Source organism: Carettochelys insculpta, chromosome 4 (assembly GCF_033958435.1).
Source record: "Carettochelys insculpta isolate YL-2023 chromosome 4, ASM3395843v1, whole genome shotgun sequence".
NCBI classification, from domain to species: domain Eukaryota; kingdom Metazoa; phylum Chordata; order Testudines; family Carettochelyidae; genus Carettochelys; species Carettochelys insculpta.
In genome coordinates, this window is record NC_134140.1 from 12,481,557 (window position 1) to 12,495,572 (window position 14,016).

The 14,016-nt window shown below is 43.2% G+C and overlaps 1 long non-coding RNA gene across 1 annotated transcript in view; it reads left to right on the forward strand.

Annotated features, from left to right (window-relative positions):
* Positions 1-12,255: 12,255 nt before the first annotated feature.
* The window catches only part of LOC142012213 (uncharacterized), a 30,715-nt gene continuing 28,954 nt past the window's right edge, over positions 12,256-14,016 (forward strand). Inside the window, exon 1 of the long non-coding RNA XR_012645286.1 lies at positions 12,256-12,286. This is a non-coding gene — a long non-coding RNA (uncharacterized LOC142012213). The remainder of the gene's footprint in view (positions 12,287-14,016) is intronic.

The following is a 14,016-nucleotide window of genomic DNA, read 5'->3' on the forward strand; positions in this document are numbered from 1 at the left end:
GGCAAGCCACGTCAATTTGAAGTGCTGTGGCTGCCAGCATGCTTATGAAGTGCTGAATATGTATTTCAGTACTTCTTTAGTAAACTTCGAAATGACCATTTGCATGGCCATTTTGAAGTTTTGGGCTAGCGTAGACACAGCCTAAGGGTATGTCCATACAGCAGGTTTATTCTGAAATAAGATATTCCAGAATATTTATTCTGAAATAGTTTATTTTGAAATAATACTGAAACATATAAAAATGCATTTCAAAATAATGCTTAGCTATTTCTAAATACATTGTCTACACACAGAAAGCCTATTTCATAAAAGAGCCATTGGATTCATGATGACTTATTTTGAAATAGGTGCTATTCCTTGTGAACATAGGTTTAAGAATTTTGAAATAGGGCGGCCGCTATTTTAAATTTATCTGCAAATGCCTTGATGCACGTAAGTAAAGGTATTCCACCCATGGATAGAAAAAAAATAGCAGGGACACTGGTCCACTGCCTTGGCTTTGAAATCACCCTTTGTGCCAACCATTAATACCCTGATTTAGCATGCATAACCCTTAAGCAAATGGATGAGTACCCATTGATTTCATATGCTTAGAAGTCTGCTGAAGCAGAGACCTAAAAATACCTCTCTTTCTGTATCATCTGTACACCAGGAATGAAAATCACCCCAGGAGATATGAACGAACCAGAGTCATGCATTCGACCATTTCAGAAAGCTGCTTTATCAAACTGGTTCCAGAGAATTTGCAAAATCCACAATATTTTTAAAGACTTATAGGCATGCAGAATATTCCTCACATTTCTCTGAACAATGCAAAGAAGTACGTAAAGCACTTTCTGAATGTGTTTCTGACCAATCAAAATTTTACATGCTGTTTTCATGTAGTGCCAGTGAGTTAAGTGTCTATTACTATCTGGAAAAAAAGCAGCAGAAATGTAACATTTTAAAGACTAACGAATGATTTATTCGGTGATAAACTTTCATGGGACAGACCTAAATGTCACCACCAAATAAATCATTTTGTAAGTCTTTAAAGTGCTACATTTCTGCTGCTTTGTTTTGTTGGAGTACAGACTAACATGGCTACCTTTCTGTTGTTACTATCTAGGTGCCTGCAGTCAACATACATTAAAAGTTTGAGTTCAAGCTTCAATACTTAAATTTGCTATATTTAGTTTCAGTGAGATAAATAAAAAGAAAACCCCAAACAATCCACATGGGACACTAAGCGTGCGTCTACACTAGCCGGCTATTTTGAAGGAGCTGGCACAACGTTGAAATAGCACGCGTCGCGTCTACACACGCTGTGAGCTATTTCGACATTGAAATCGACGTTAGGCGGTGAGACGTCAAAATCACTATTCTTATCCAGAGATGGGAATAGAGCCCTACTTTGATGTTCAACATCGAAGGAGGGCATGTGTAGATGATCCACATCCCGCTACATCGAAATAGTGGGGTCCTCCATGGTGGCCATCAGCTGAGGGGTTGAGAGATGCTCTGTCCAGCCCTTGCAGGACTTTATGGTCACTGTGTGCAGCAGCCCTTAGCCAAGGGCTTCTGGCTGCTGCTGCTGCTGCTGCAGCTGGGGGTCCATTCTGTGTGCACAAGGTCTGCAACCAGTTGTTGGCTCTGTGGACCTCGTGCTGTGCAGGCTGAGTGTGTCTGGGAGGGGCCCTTTAAGAGAGAGGCTTGCTCTTGCCCCAGAAGGGCTAGTCCAGCCTGTGACCCCGCCTGCAGGCTTTGCTGGCCCCTTATTTCGATGGAGAGTGCTTGTGTGTGTGGACGCGCCACGTTTCCTTCCGGGGCAGCTCCTTTCGACATTCACCATTGCTACTTCGACGTTGAACATTGACGGCACCAGCCCCAGAGGACGTGTAGACAATACGCGTTGAAGTAGCCTATTTCGATGTTCGTACTTTGAAGTAGGCTACTCTCACGTAGTGTGCTAGTGTAGACATAGCCAATGTGATTTTTCATTTGAGTCTTACCATAGCATCCCTATGTAACCGGATTTGAATGCTGCTGTGAGTACATTTACTAATAGAAATAAAAATGAAAAAAAAAAAATCAAACCTTGTCCCAAATTGTCTGCCAGTTAAGTTCAGTGAAATAATTTACATGTGAATAGAAGTGGAAGATAAGAGCCATACTGGGTTAGACCAAAGGCCCTTTTTCATTTGAGTCTCACCTTTTTTTTTTCCCTTGAAGTGTAAATAAATTCCTCATTAATGCTGTTAGGTCTTCTCATATTTTCTGCCTGCCCCCTTGGAACAGATGATTAATTTAATGTTTCATTAGCATGACTTAGCGTGGTCTCATTTGCTTCTAATAGCTTTGCCTGCAAAGCCTGTCAGAGGGACACTGACAGAAGCTGAACGGATTCTTTCTTGCATAACAATGACTCCCCAGTGGCAAGGTCTCTCCATTAATAAGAGCCAGTGGAAGTCTCTACACATTTCACTCCCTTTTCAACCTCACAGGCCTGAAAATTGAATTAGAATTAGCACTCATGCTACATTGGTCTAACCTGTCACGGGTATGACCTGAGTGAGAACTTTTTTAATTAAGCAGCAAAATAACCAGACCTAACCTTTGACTCTGCAGAGCAGAACAAGCAGCAGTGGAGATGATTCTCCCAACAGTAATATGCACTGACTTCTTGCCCTTACCCCTTGTATCAGGTTATACCCCTTGTGTTGTTGTGAGTTCAATGTGCATGAGTAGTTGGAAAAGGATTCAGGAGGTCAATGCTTGGGGCATCACAGAAGATCCAGTATGTTAGCAGAATGTACTGAAGCTGCAGAAACTCTATAATTCTCAGATAAATACCCAGATGGGATTAAGAGAGTTGAGAAGTTGAAGGGACCATTCTGTAGAAGAGGAAAAACCCACTACTAGCCTGGTTCTATGTGGTTCTTGTGTTCCCTCTTATTTTTTTCCAACCATGGCTGAAATAAATTTTGTCACATGCACCAAGGGCTTTGCAGATTTGCATCACCATAGAAATGCATACTGCCAGCTGTGGGAAGATATGGGAACTCTGCTAATCAGCTGGGTGGCACCTGAATCTCTCCTGGGTGGCTGCCCAAGCACGCAGCTTACAGGGAACAATGAGCATCTTCATAAGGGAGAACCTGTCATAATCGATTGGAACGACCCCGAGTTTCCCGTTACTGTGCTGTTGCTTCACACTGTTCCAGCATAAGGACACTAAGCATCTGCACATCACTTGTTTCCAGATTTGTAAGCACTTCACAAAAGTAGCGTTCTCCCGATTTCACTGATGGGGAAAGTAAGGCACTGGGCCCTTAAGTGCTTGTTCAAAGTCATTCCACAAGTAAGTGGAAGAACCAGAAAAACACTTCAAATCTTGTTATTCCAAGATGGTATGCCCAATGTCCATGTTGCCAGCATAACAGATGTGAATAAAGATGCCTAAAGTGGGTTCTAACTTCCTGGGCCAGCAAAGTCTGGGAGTACTGAAGGGATAGGACATTCAGTCCTTAAAATGAAATGAGTACTTTCAACACTGCAGGTTCCCACTGGCCAATGTGTTAACAGTTTCAAAGGTAGTCCTGTCAAGCCTTCTGTGGCTGGAATAAAAGATATCATAGACATGGTGAGGTATCCAGTAGGCCTGAAGAAAGTGGAGAATTCTTTGAGGCACAAGGGAGCCTCCATGGAAAACAATCAACCCTTCTTCCTTAATTTCAACAATACCCAAATATCTCTGATAATTAAACAGTTATGTATTTTTAAGAGAGAAACAAAGACACCTCATTCCCATTGCTGTTGTAACCTTCCTAAAAGCTATATGTGAGGTATTAGATCACTATATTTGTCCCCTGCCCCAACTTCTCATTAAAGTATTCAAGAGCATTTTCCAGTCATTAAGATGGAAATCAAGAAAACTTTAGCAATTAGTTCAGTAGAGATCCCCACTGAAAATGGATAAGATTATACAGGTATTTAAAAAAGACAGCAGGGCCCTGGAATAAACCATACCACATTCCAAATATCTCTGAGGAGCATATTCAGAACTAAGAGGTAAAGCAAAGGCCAGGTTGTTTTAATGTTAAGAAGCCTAATTGCATTATGGACAGAGCTGGAGCAAATAATGTGGGTTATGGAACTAGAGACTTTGAGGTTTTCTCTACTAACAGAGAGAGGTTAATTTTCCCATTCATTCTTACCCACTTCCAGTTTATGTAGCATCCCTATGTAACCGGATTTGAATGGCTGCTAACTATTTACTAACAGAAATAAAAATGAAAAAAAAATCAAATATTGTCCCAAATTGTCTGCCAGTTAAGTTCAGTAAAATAATTTACATGTGAATAGAAACGGAAGATAAGAAGAGCCATACTGAGTTCTAGAGTTAATAGCACTTCCTTATTTACCAGTCATGATTTTATAGACATCTCTAATACCCCTGATAGCTGTCTCTTCCACAAACCGAAGAATCCCAGTCTTAATCTCTTATATGGAAGCTGTTCCACATTCCTACACATTTTTGTTGCATTTTTCTGAACTTTTTCCAATTCCAATATATCTTTTTTGAGATGGGCTGACCACATGTGCACACAGTAGTCGAGACATGAGTGGACAATAGATTTATATAGCGGCAATAACATATTTTCCATCCTACTATCTTCCACTTTCTTAATGATTCCCAACACTCTGCTAATTAAAAATTATTGCTTTGGGTTTTAACCCTTATACAGGGAGTTTGCAGAGTAGCCAAAGAATGTATAAATAGCTTTATCATGTACCTCTACAGGCCTAGATGCTCATGTGTACGGGGCACTGTAGAGTTACATCTTCTTGGTGACATGATACAATCCCTCCTGAGATCTGTGATGAGAAGTTGCTCTATGCTTTCATTGCAAAAAGTCACACTATTCAGTGGTTCTTGGGTGCTCCTGGAGGAAGAGGAGGAGGAGAAATAATGCATGCTTGCATGAGTCAGACAGCAAGAAAAGATGTGTGCAGTAGTTTTGTAGCCATGCCAGTCCCAGGATATTAGAGAGACAGGCTGGGTGATTTCATATTTTTTATTGGACCAACTTCTGTTGGTCAGAGACAGAAGTGTTAGAACTTACAGCTCTGAAGATGTCAAAGGCCACCTTTTTGGGTCACACCAGCTAATGAAGAATCCCTAGTGAAGGAAAACCTGATGAGGGACTGGGTGAAGCAGAGGCTACAGTGGCAAAAGGAATAACAATATTCCCTCTGCCAGGAGAGGAGTGACCCAAGAGTGGGATGTGTCAGGTTGGTCCAATGGGAGGAGAGGGAAGGAGGCTGTAGCATAGGGCCTTTCCATAGCTTCTTCCAGTGGATCACATGTTTAGGCCTGGTGGAACTTACAGATGCTCCCACCATGGTGTGAACCCTGAGGGACAGATGGATTGGTATACGGCCTTTCCTTCTGGAACAATACAACCCAATCATGCAGCCAGAGATGACAGCTAACTCTTGGTGGAGGAACACAATTTAAAGCGGGGGAGGGAAACTACAGTCTGTGGGCCAAATCAGTCCCAATGATTGCCTAGATCCAGCCTGCCAGGCTTGGGGCTCAGCCCACCCCTGCAGCTGGGAGCCCACATTGGTGCTACACCCCTGTCTTTCCTCCTTTTGTGAGCCCCCAAGTGACTAGAGTGCCAGCACTGGCTTCCCACTGCTTCCACTGGCTGGATTCTGTTCAAGCAGCCTCACTCCCACCCAGACCTCTCACCCCAGCCCCCTCCTGAACCTTTTCTCCCACCCAAATCCCACCTTCTCCCTCCTATCAGACCTTGCACCCCCATCCCACTCCCCAGCAGTCCCCACCTGCACTCTGAACCAGTGTTCTCCATAAGCTGAGCTCTTGGGCAGCCGCTCTGGAGAGATTCATGTGCCACCCAGCTGATTAGCAGATTGCCCACAGCTGACACACTTGGCAACATATGTGTCTATCGGTGGTGCACATCAGCACATGCCTTGGTGCACATAACAAAACGTATTCTGCCTTTAGACTTCACAGAAGAGTTAATCTGGCCTGGGGGAAGCCCTGAACCTCAGTCCGTCCTGCCCTGACCCATGGGGTTGGAGCCCAAGGGGAGTGTGGTGTCCCTATTAAGGGTCGCATCAATCATGGTTGGCTTTTGTTTGTCACTTTTGTGTGGCTCTGACTGAGTCTTCTGTGGCTCAGTGACCCCTGGCCCAAAAGAAGTTCACCACCCCTATTTAGAGGCTAAGGGACGGGGATGAGACATGACTGCCCAAAGTGTCACCTCTGGGACTTTGAAACTTGCCTGCTGACTTTGGCTGGATTTTTGCAGGCTGCCCTAGCAGCAATGTTCACAGGAAAGAAGCTCCATCCTTCGGGGTGCCTGGCCAGTGGGCTGGCAGGGGGAGACAGGTAAAGCCATGGCTGGGAGCTGTTTTGTAGGTGTGAGCATAGGAGCAGTGGTGGAAGAGAACACAGTCCAGGGAGTGGGGGAAGTAGGAGGGGACCACAGCACGGGATGCGTTCCTGTTGGATCACGTCCATCATTCCCAGGTGGAGAACTCAGAGAATAGAAAGTGTTGGGTTGCTAGGGGGTCAAGGGCTTGGGTGAGCTCATCTGCTGCAGCAGCACTTCAGGGAGCAGTGCCAATTAGAAGGCAGAAGTTGGGGGGGAATTGCATCCCCTGTGAATTGACTCTGGGTGCAGACAGGTTTTCTAGGGAGGCAGAGGGAGAATTTAACCCTGCAGCTGATGTGTAGTTGCAGAGCACGCACTGCCAGAGACTGTGTTCTGAGATGAGGTGGGCTGTGCCATGTAGCATGAGAGACAAGTACTCTCCCACCTTGGACGCTTTTCACTCACAGTGAAGTCAGTGGGGATACCTTAGATGTACCTGAGGTCAAAGTCAAATCTGGTAATTTTTTAATTTTCTGTTGCTATTGGGAGATGTTATGTGGAGCTTGAATTAGGAGAGCAACCTGAACTCCCAAAGGACCCTCGTTTTGAGCTTTAGCTACACAGCAAAAAACAAAACCAAAACAAAACAAAACAAAAAAACAAACAAAAAAATAAAAAAACCAAAACAAAACATCCCCTTGCTTTGTACGAGCAATAAAGACTCATGAATTATTTTATAGACGGAATGAATCATTGGCTCCCACAGCATTGTAAACAGGCAAAAATAGACTACATCTGCACTAAAAGCATCTGTCGACAGTAACGTCTGTTGACAAAGTTGCGTCGAAAGAAATTCTATCAACAGAGTGCATCTACACACAAAAGCACCAAAGCAATCCGCTCCATTGACAGAGCCCTGTCCTGCCCTCTGTCAATAGAATAGCTAACCAGAAGCTCTGCAAACAGGGCTGCCTGGTGAACTGGAAGCTCTCTCTGTCTACAAACGTGTCTACACTGCACTTCTGTTAACAAAAGCATTATTCCTCAAATTTTTGAGGGATAACACTGTGAAGACAAATGCAGAGTTCTGTTGAGACTCTGTCGACAGAACAGCTTATGCGTGTGGATGCTCCCAGAGTTATGTTGACAGAAGGTCCCTCAGGACTTGACCAGTGCTGAACCAGAAAATTTACTGGACCACAGGAGGTCAGTATTACCTCTCACATTACCAACACTTTACTGCTGCCTGGGATCTTAGAAGACATTTAGGGATATGATACAGCTACATAACAGAACGGAATACTGAGAGCCAGGTCTGGTGTCTGTAAACAAACTTTATGGCACTTCAAGAAATTAAGCTGCACCCTGGCAAATTGTCATCCAGCTAATTAAAATCAGGCCAGACCACTAATTTTGCCTGGCCAGAGAATGCTGAAGGAGAAAGGTTCAACCTATTCAGTGACATGTTAGAGTGAGCAAAGAAGACAGCAGGAAGTTCCCAGCTCTCAGGCACTATGACTAACTCTTCTGTTGGATGGGGGTGATAAGAGGAGTCTCTACCTGTACTCAGAGAAAGGTTGTTAGCATTAAATAAATAAAGGTTGGAAACAGGGTGTCGACTTACCTCAAGGCAATTTAATTCAGCTATTTAAATCACCAAGTGAATCTTTTTATTACAAAGGAGGATGCACTCTAACAATATACGCTAATTTAAGTAATGATATAGCTTAATATTTCCAGATTGATATTAATTGCACCTTTTTAGCACATTATAAAATATTGAATGATATATTGTTTATTTGCTAGATAATTACCTTTTTGCACATGTTTGTGTCAAGATGTGTTGGAGTGATAACTGGAAAGTAATTAAATACACCCCAGAATATAAAATTTATTAAGTAACATGGGTCCTTAATGCAGCATATGACCTGTTTTGTCATATCTATGAAGGTTTATGTGCAATGTTAGATGTTCCCCCCTTTCTCTCTTTATACAGAAAAATAGCCTTTACCTCAAAGTTTTTGATAGATGCTCATGGATTCACCATATTTTTTCTATTTAAATGATCTAAGAGATGATATGTCTAAACCTTAAACTTAACGTAGCATATTACATTCAGATTTCTTTTTAAACTGGTTTATTTTTGAAAAAGCAAAACATAATTTAAATAAAAATGTAATTTAAATTTAAAAAAGCATTGATTTCAATAAAAAAGTCTGATCTATTTCATTTTTATGAAGAATCAACTTTTATCCACCCTAGTTAAGAAAGCAACTTGTAGTCTTTAAAAATACAAGCCATATGTGAATTGAAAGGTAGCATAAAAGTAAGAAGAGAATCCTCCATTGTTACCACGATTATAATAGCACCTATATGCCTAAATGAAGATCAAAGCCCTGTTGTGCTAATCCAGTAAGACATGGTCCTTGCTACACACAACTTTCAGGCCTGGTCTACACTAGGGATCAAAGCTGATCAGAGACATAATTCTAGCCACGCCATTTGTGTAGCCAGAATTGATGTATCAAGATGTAACTTTCTTCCCTGGTGTAGATCAAGGAACTTTGGGCTAACAGCAGTGTCCCTGACTCTACATGTCGGTGTGGCATACCAGGGCTGATGTCCAAGCCCCAGAGAGATCAATTTTGCCATGTCTTCACACATGAGGCAAAATCGATCTCTGGAAGATTGCTCATAGTGTGCCAACCCCTCCACCTGTAGGTATAAACGTACCCTCAATCCCAATAGACAAGAAAGACTAAGGGAAACAGTCACAGAGAGGTCAGTGATAAAACTGAGGCTAGAAACCTGGTGTCTTGGCTCTCAGGTCAAAGACTTGAACACCAGATCCAACTGCTTTTCCCATAGCTTACACCCAGAAATCCATTAACTGATATATATTCCACTGATTCCCACCTTTCTGACCAATAGCACAATAGTTCCCTTCTGTGTTTGCAGGCATCAGCTTTTCCAACCACAAAGAAAATTTGGTTATAAACCATTGTTTCTGTATTAAACAGTGACAGCCAGAAGTAATAACTCAACACAATGTGCATGAACTTCACTGTGTTACCTCCAGGGTGGAAAAAGCAAACAACTATTGCGTGTTTTCTGTGCTGTGGCTGTCTGTAATGTGCGACAGACAGAGAGACTAACTGCGTTTGGCAACAGTTCAGGAAAAGGTAAACCAAGGAAACAGGACGGGCCAGGAGATTAAAGGAAAATGCTTTTCACACAACAATGTCTTATTAGATGTTCTCCACTTTTATTAGTATCTTTGTCCCATCGTCTCTTTTCCCATCTACCCAACTATCTTGGCAACAATAACAGGCTTTGACAGGTGCAAGAATAAAACCCATCTTTACAAGAAGAAAAAGCAATTGATACTTTTGAAAGTGTTTCATCAAATTCCATAGTGGAGCCTGAATGCACAAAGAGGATGGAGCAGCCCTTTGTGATCGATGCTTTTTGCACCCAGAGAAGATTTACACAGTGTTCCTTTTCACACTCAAATGTCTGTTTTCAATCTTCAGAGTGCCAGGAAAATAAAGCTATACTTATGGTCAAAAAAGAATTAGGGTCTGATAGTGCCCTGGGATTCAGCTGGTTTATGAATTTGCATCTAAGGTAATGCTTGTACTTTCATTGGTAAGTTTCCATTGGCACAGATACATAATCCAACAAGAATTAAAAAGCAGTTATTAACCATTCTGTAACAGTTTTTTTTCAGGAAGTTTTGCAAATTATGTGAATCACAAGTAGTACCCAAGGAATACATAGCATTAGAGTTCATAAATATACAATAAGCTCTTATGAACTTAGCCTCATCTCTGGCCTGCTGGGAGTTGGTATAATGGAAGCATACAGTATGTACTAACAACTAGGTCACAAGCTCTGCAGAGGTCTTCAGTTGGGACCTTCGACAGAAACACCAGTGAAGAGGCCTGAACACTTGTCAAATAGGCAGACAAGATAGTAGGAGGAGAATGTTTGTCCTCTCATACCAAACCCAAATACAGGAAGTTATCCTGGATGAATAGGCTGAAACTGTCAGGTCTTTCATCTTCACTGCTATTGCCCCTAAGAGTTACTCAGATGTACTAAATGGATCTTTAGTCTTCCCACTGTAGAAGGCTAAGGCATGACTGACATCCAAGAGGTGAAGTTGCTGCTCTTTTGAATTTCTGGCTGGTTTCAGGTAGAAAACTGGCAGGAAAAGGGCTTGGTTACTATGGAACTGTGAGACCACCTTTAAAAGGAAGGGTGGTGGGTGGGAAGAGTTGAACTTTGTCCTTGAAGAGCCCAGTTATATTCACTTTGTGTCAGTTTGCATTTATCAGAATTTAACAGATCTGAAGAAGTGGGTCTGTCTCACAAAAGCTCATTACCTAATACACTATTTGGTCAGTCATTAAAGTGCTACAGGACTGCTTTTTTTGGTTTCATGACCATATACTGTGGCTCTAACATAAGGGCCCTGATTTCTGAGGCCCTTCTAGCTGAGGTAATCACTACCAGAATGGCAAACTTCAAACGCTCATCTTTATCCACTGGACTGTCTTTAGCATCTACATTTGTAACTGCTCCCCCGTCTCTGCAGTGCTCTGATTGACTCAGCTGTCAAAGGACAAATAGCTGTGGGTCTTACTCAATAGCTTCAGAAGCAACTTCTGAGCATGCCCAATAACAGTCACACCCTATTTCTGGATATGACTGGACAATTCCAGTTGAGTTGTCCTGAGATGCATTCTGCACAGGAGTAAACACACAGAGCATTTCAGTTTGAATCCAGGTCTCCCACACATCCCTTTTCTCCCTTTCTTTCAGTCAAGCACAGTCAAATATTGCTTTTGAAACCATGTTGAAAACGTAGGTGTAGCATAAGCAGAGAGGAAACAGGGCCTAGTGATCAAAGCTGTGGAGTAGGTGGCAGGATTCCTGGATTCCAGTACTAGTTATTTCCCAGCTGGTAGCTCTAGGGGGTGGTGAGGGGTGCAGACAGAGATAGAAGCGGGGGATGCAGCTCCAAAAAGCATTGCAGTGCCACTCATTACAGTGGTCCCCCCCAACTTAGAATCTCTGAATGTCATTTTGAAGAACAGGTTGAACCTCTCTAATCCAGAACTCACTCATCTGGGAACATCCATAATCCAGCATGATTTTAGTTAGCCAGATGACCATTTATCACACATATGGTGGTCAAGTGTCCTATGGTCACATAAAGTTTGTTTACAGTCACCAGCCCTGACTGTCAGTGTTCTGCTCTGTTACTTGGATGTAATTTGCCCCTAAGTGTCTTCTAAAAGCCCAGCAAGCAGTGGAAGCATTGGTAATGTGCTAGATAATATTGACCTCCTGTGGTCCGGCAAATTCTCTCATTTAGCACCAGTCAGGTCCCAAAGTTGCCAGACAAGATAGTTACAACTTGTAGTTAATCTGTTCCTGTCATGGCGGTAGTAAATGGTCACATGGTTAAATGGCAAAGATATGTAGCTGTTTTAAAGTTTAAAGAACATTTAGAAATTGCAGCAAGTGAGCTTCTTTACATAAACTCTTTCTTTCACTTTAAGATCCATTTCGTGTCCTTGCTTTATAAAACACTCTTCGTTTTATTCCATTTTTTCTCTCTCATGCCCCCTTCCTTTCTCCCTTCACTCATGTACCTTCAGCCTTCTATTTCATCACTCATGCACCCACTGTGCAAACAATTGCACGCATGCTTAACTTTATGGCTAAAACACTGCAAATTACTTGTCATAGGCCAGTAGTCCCATTGCACTCAAATGAAAAGTTAAAGTCCTGTTTAAATGAGCACAATCAGTCCTTGGTATGAAAACCTCTTTCTCTGCAGCTCTGCCAGCAACAACAGCCTTCCTGCGTCCCTCTACGCTCTACAGGTATAGTCTCATTTGTATATATGTAGTTTCTGTCTTGCCTACAGCTCTAACTCCTTTCACTATTTGGCGGAGGAGGGGATTAGGTGTGACTGTTATTTTAGACTGGCAAACAAAGTTAGAGCACAATTTCTATTTGTAAGTGTGCAGCTTTTCCAGGCTCTTAGTCAGATGTTTTGTGAGTATTCAGTTAATGATGCCATGGAACTTTATGTGGCTGATTGACAGGTTACAATAACAACAACATAGTACTGATCATGGTTGTTTAAAAGTCCTGGTGATGAACTGGATGAAACCACTTTTCTTGTACAGGTCTTTTCCCACTAACGAGCTGAAATAGCCCATACAAAAACCTGCTTACTGCGGCATATACCCACCCATAATTTCAAACATCGTAACTAGCCTGGGAGCATGTAACACTGGTATCAATGCAATTGCTAGAATCACCAACGTAGATGAGTAGTATTAAAAAAGAATTCTTTCCACAGTAAATAGTACTGGGTGAAATACTCTGACCTGAGTCATGCAGAAGTTCAGAGCAGATGACTGTAGTGGTATTTTTTGACCTGGAAATCTACAAATAAGCCTCTCTGTGTCATGTTCTTGACTAAAATCTGATCAACAGAGCAGCTGTCTTCACGTGACTTTAACTGTCAAAATGCACGGCCTTATTCCCAGCATGACTGTCTCATAGGAAGAAACAGTAGAGGGCAACCTACTTGGCTATATAGCTGGAACTATTCTCATTTACCCCCACTGAAGATCTTTGTAAATTGTAATCCCCAGGACACGTGCAGACTCCCATGATACATTATCCCATGCATTTTAAACTACATTCTATATCCCCAGCTATACCTAAGGGCAGGTCTTCTCAATCTTACCGAGAGAGGTGGTGAAATCTCCCTAGAGGTTTTCAAGTTCCAGACTGACAAAGTCCTACCTGGGGTGATTTAGAAAGGGTTGGTTCTGCTTTGGGCAGCAGGCTGGACTCAATGACCTCCTGAGGTCTCTTTCAGCCCTATGAGTCTATGATTCTAAAATTCTATACCCATCAGGCAGCATCAACTGTCAACTTACAGCAGTGAAGATATCACAGTAAGTAGATCTAAGTACATTGACTTCAGTTACTCTAGGCTACGTCTACACGTGAAGCCTACATCGAAATAGCTTATTTCGATGTAGAGACATCGAACGTCTACACGTCCTCCAGGGCTGGCAATGTCGATGTTCAACTTTGACGTTGCGCAGCCCAACATCGAAATAGGAGCAGGAGGGAACGTCTACACACCAAAGTAGCACACATCGAAATAGGGATGCCAGGCACAGCTGCAGACAGGGTCACAGGGCGGACTAGCGCTTCCGGGGCAACAGCTAGCCGCTCCCTTAAAGGGCCCCTCCCAGACACACTCAGCCTGCACAGCACGCGGTCTGAGGAGCCATAGGCACACAGACCCCGGGCGCCGCAGTCATGGACCCCCAGCAGCAGCAGCAGCAGCAGCAGCAGCAGCCAGAGGTCCACCCAGCCCTCTCGGCAGGAGCAGGGCTTGCCCTGCTCCATGCCATGAGGGAGGCAGCTGAGCATCTCCTTGCTACACCGGAGGAGGAGCTGCCCCCAGGGCAGTAGGGCTCAACCCCCAACCCTGCAGCAACCCGCCCCCACCCCCGCCTCACACGCCGATGGCTGTGGAGCTACCCCACCAGCACCGACTGGTGAGAGCGGCTGGTGCTTGGGG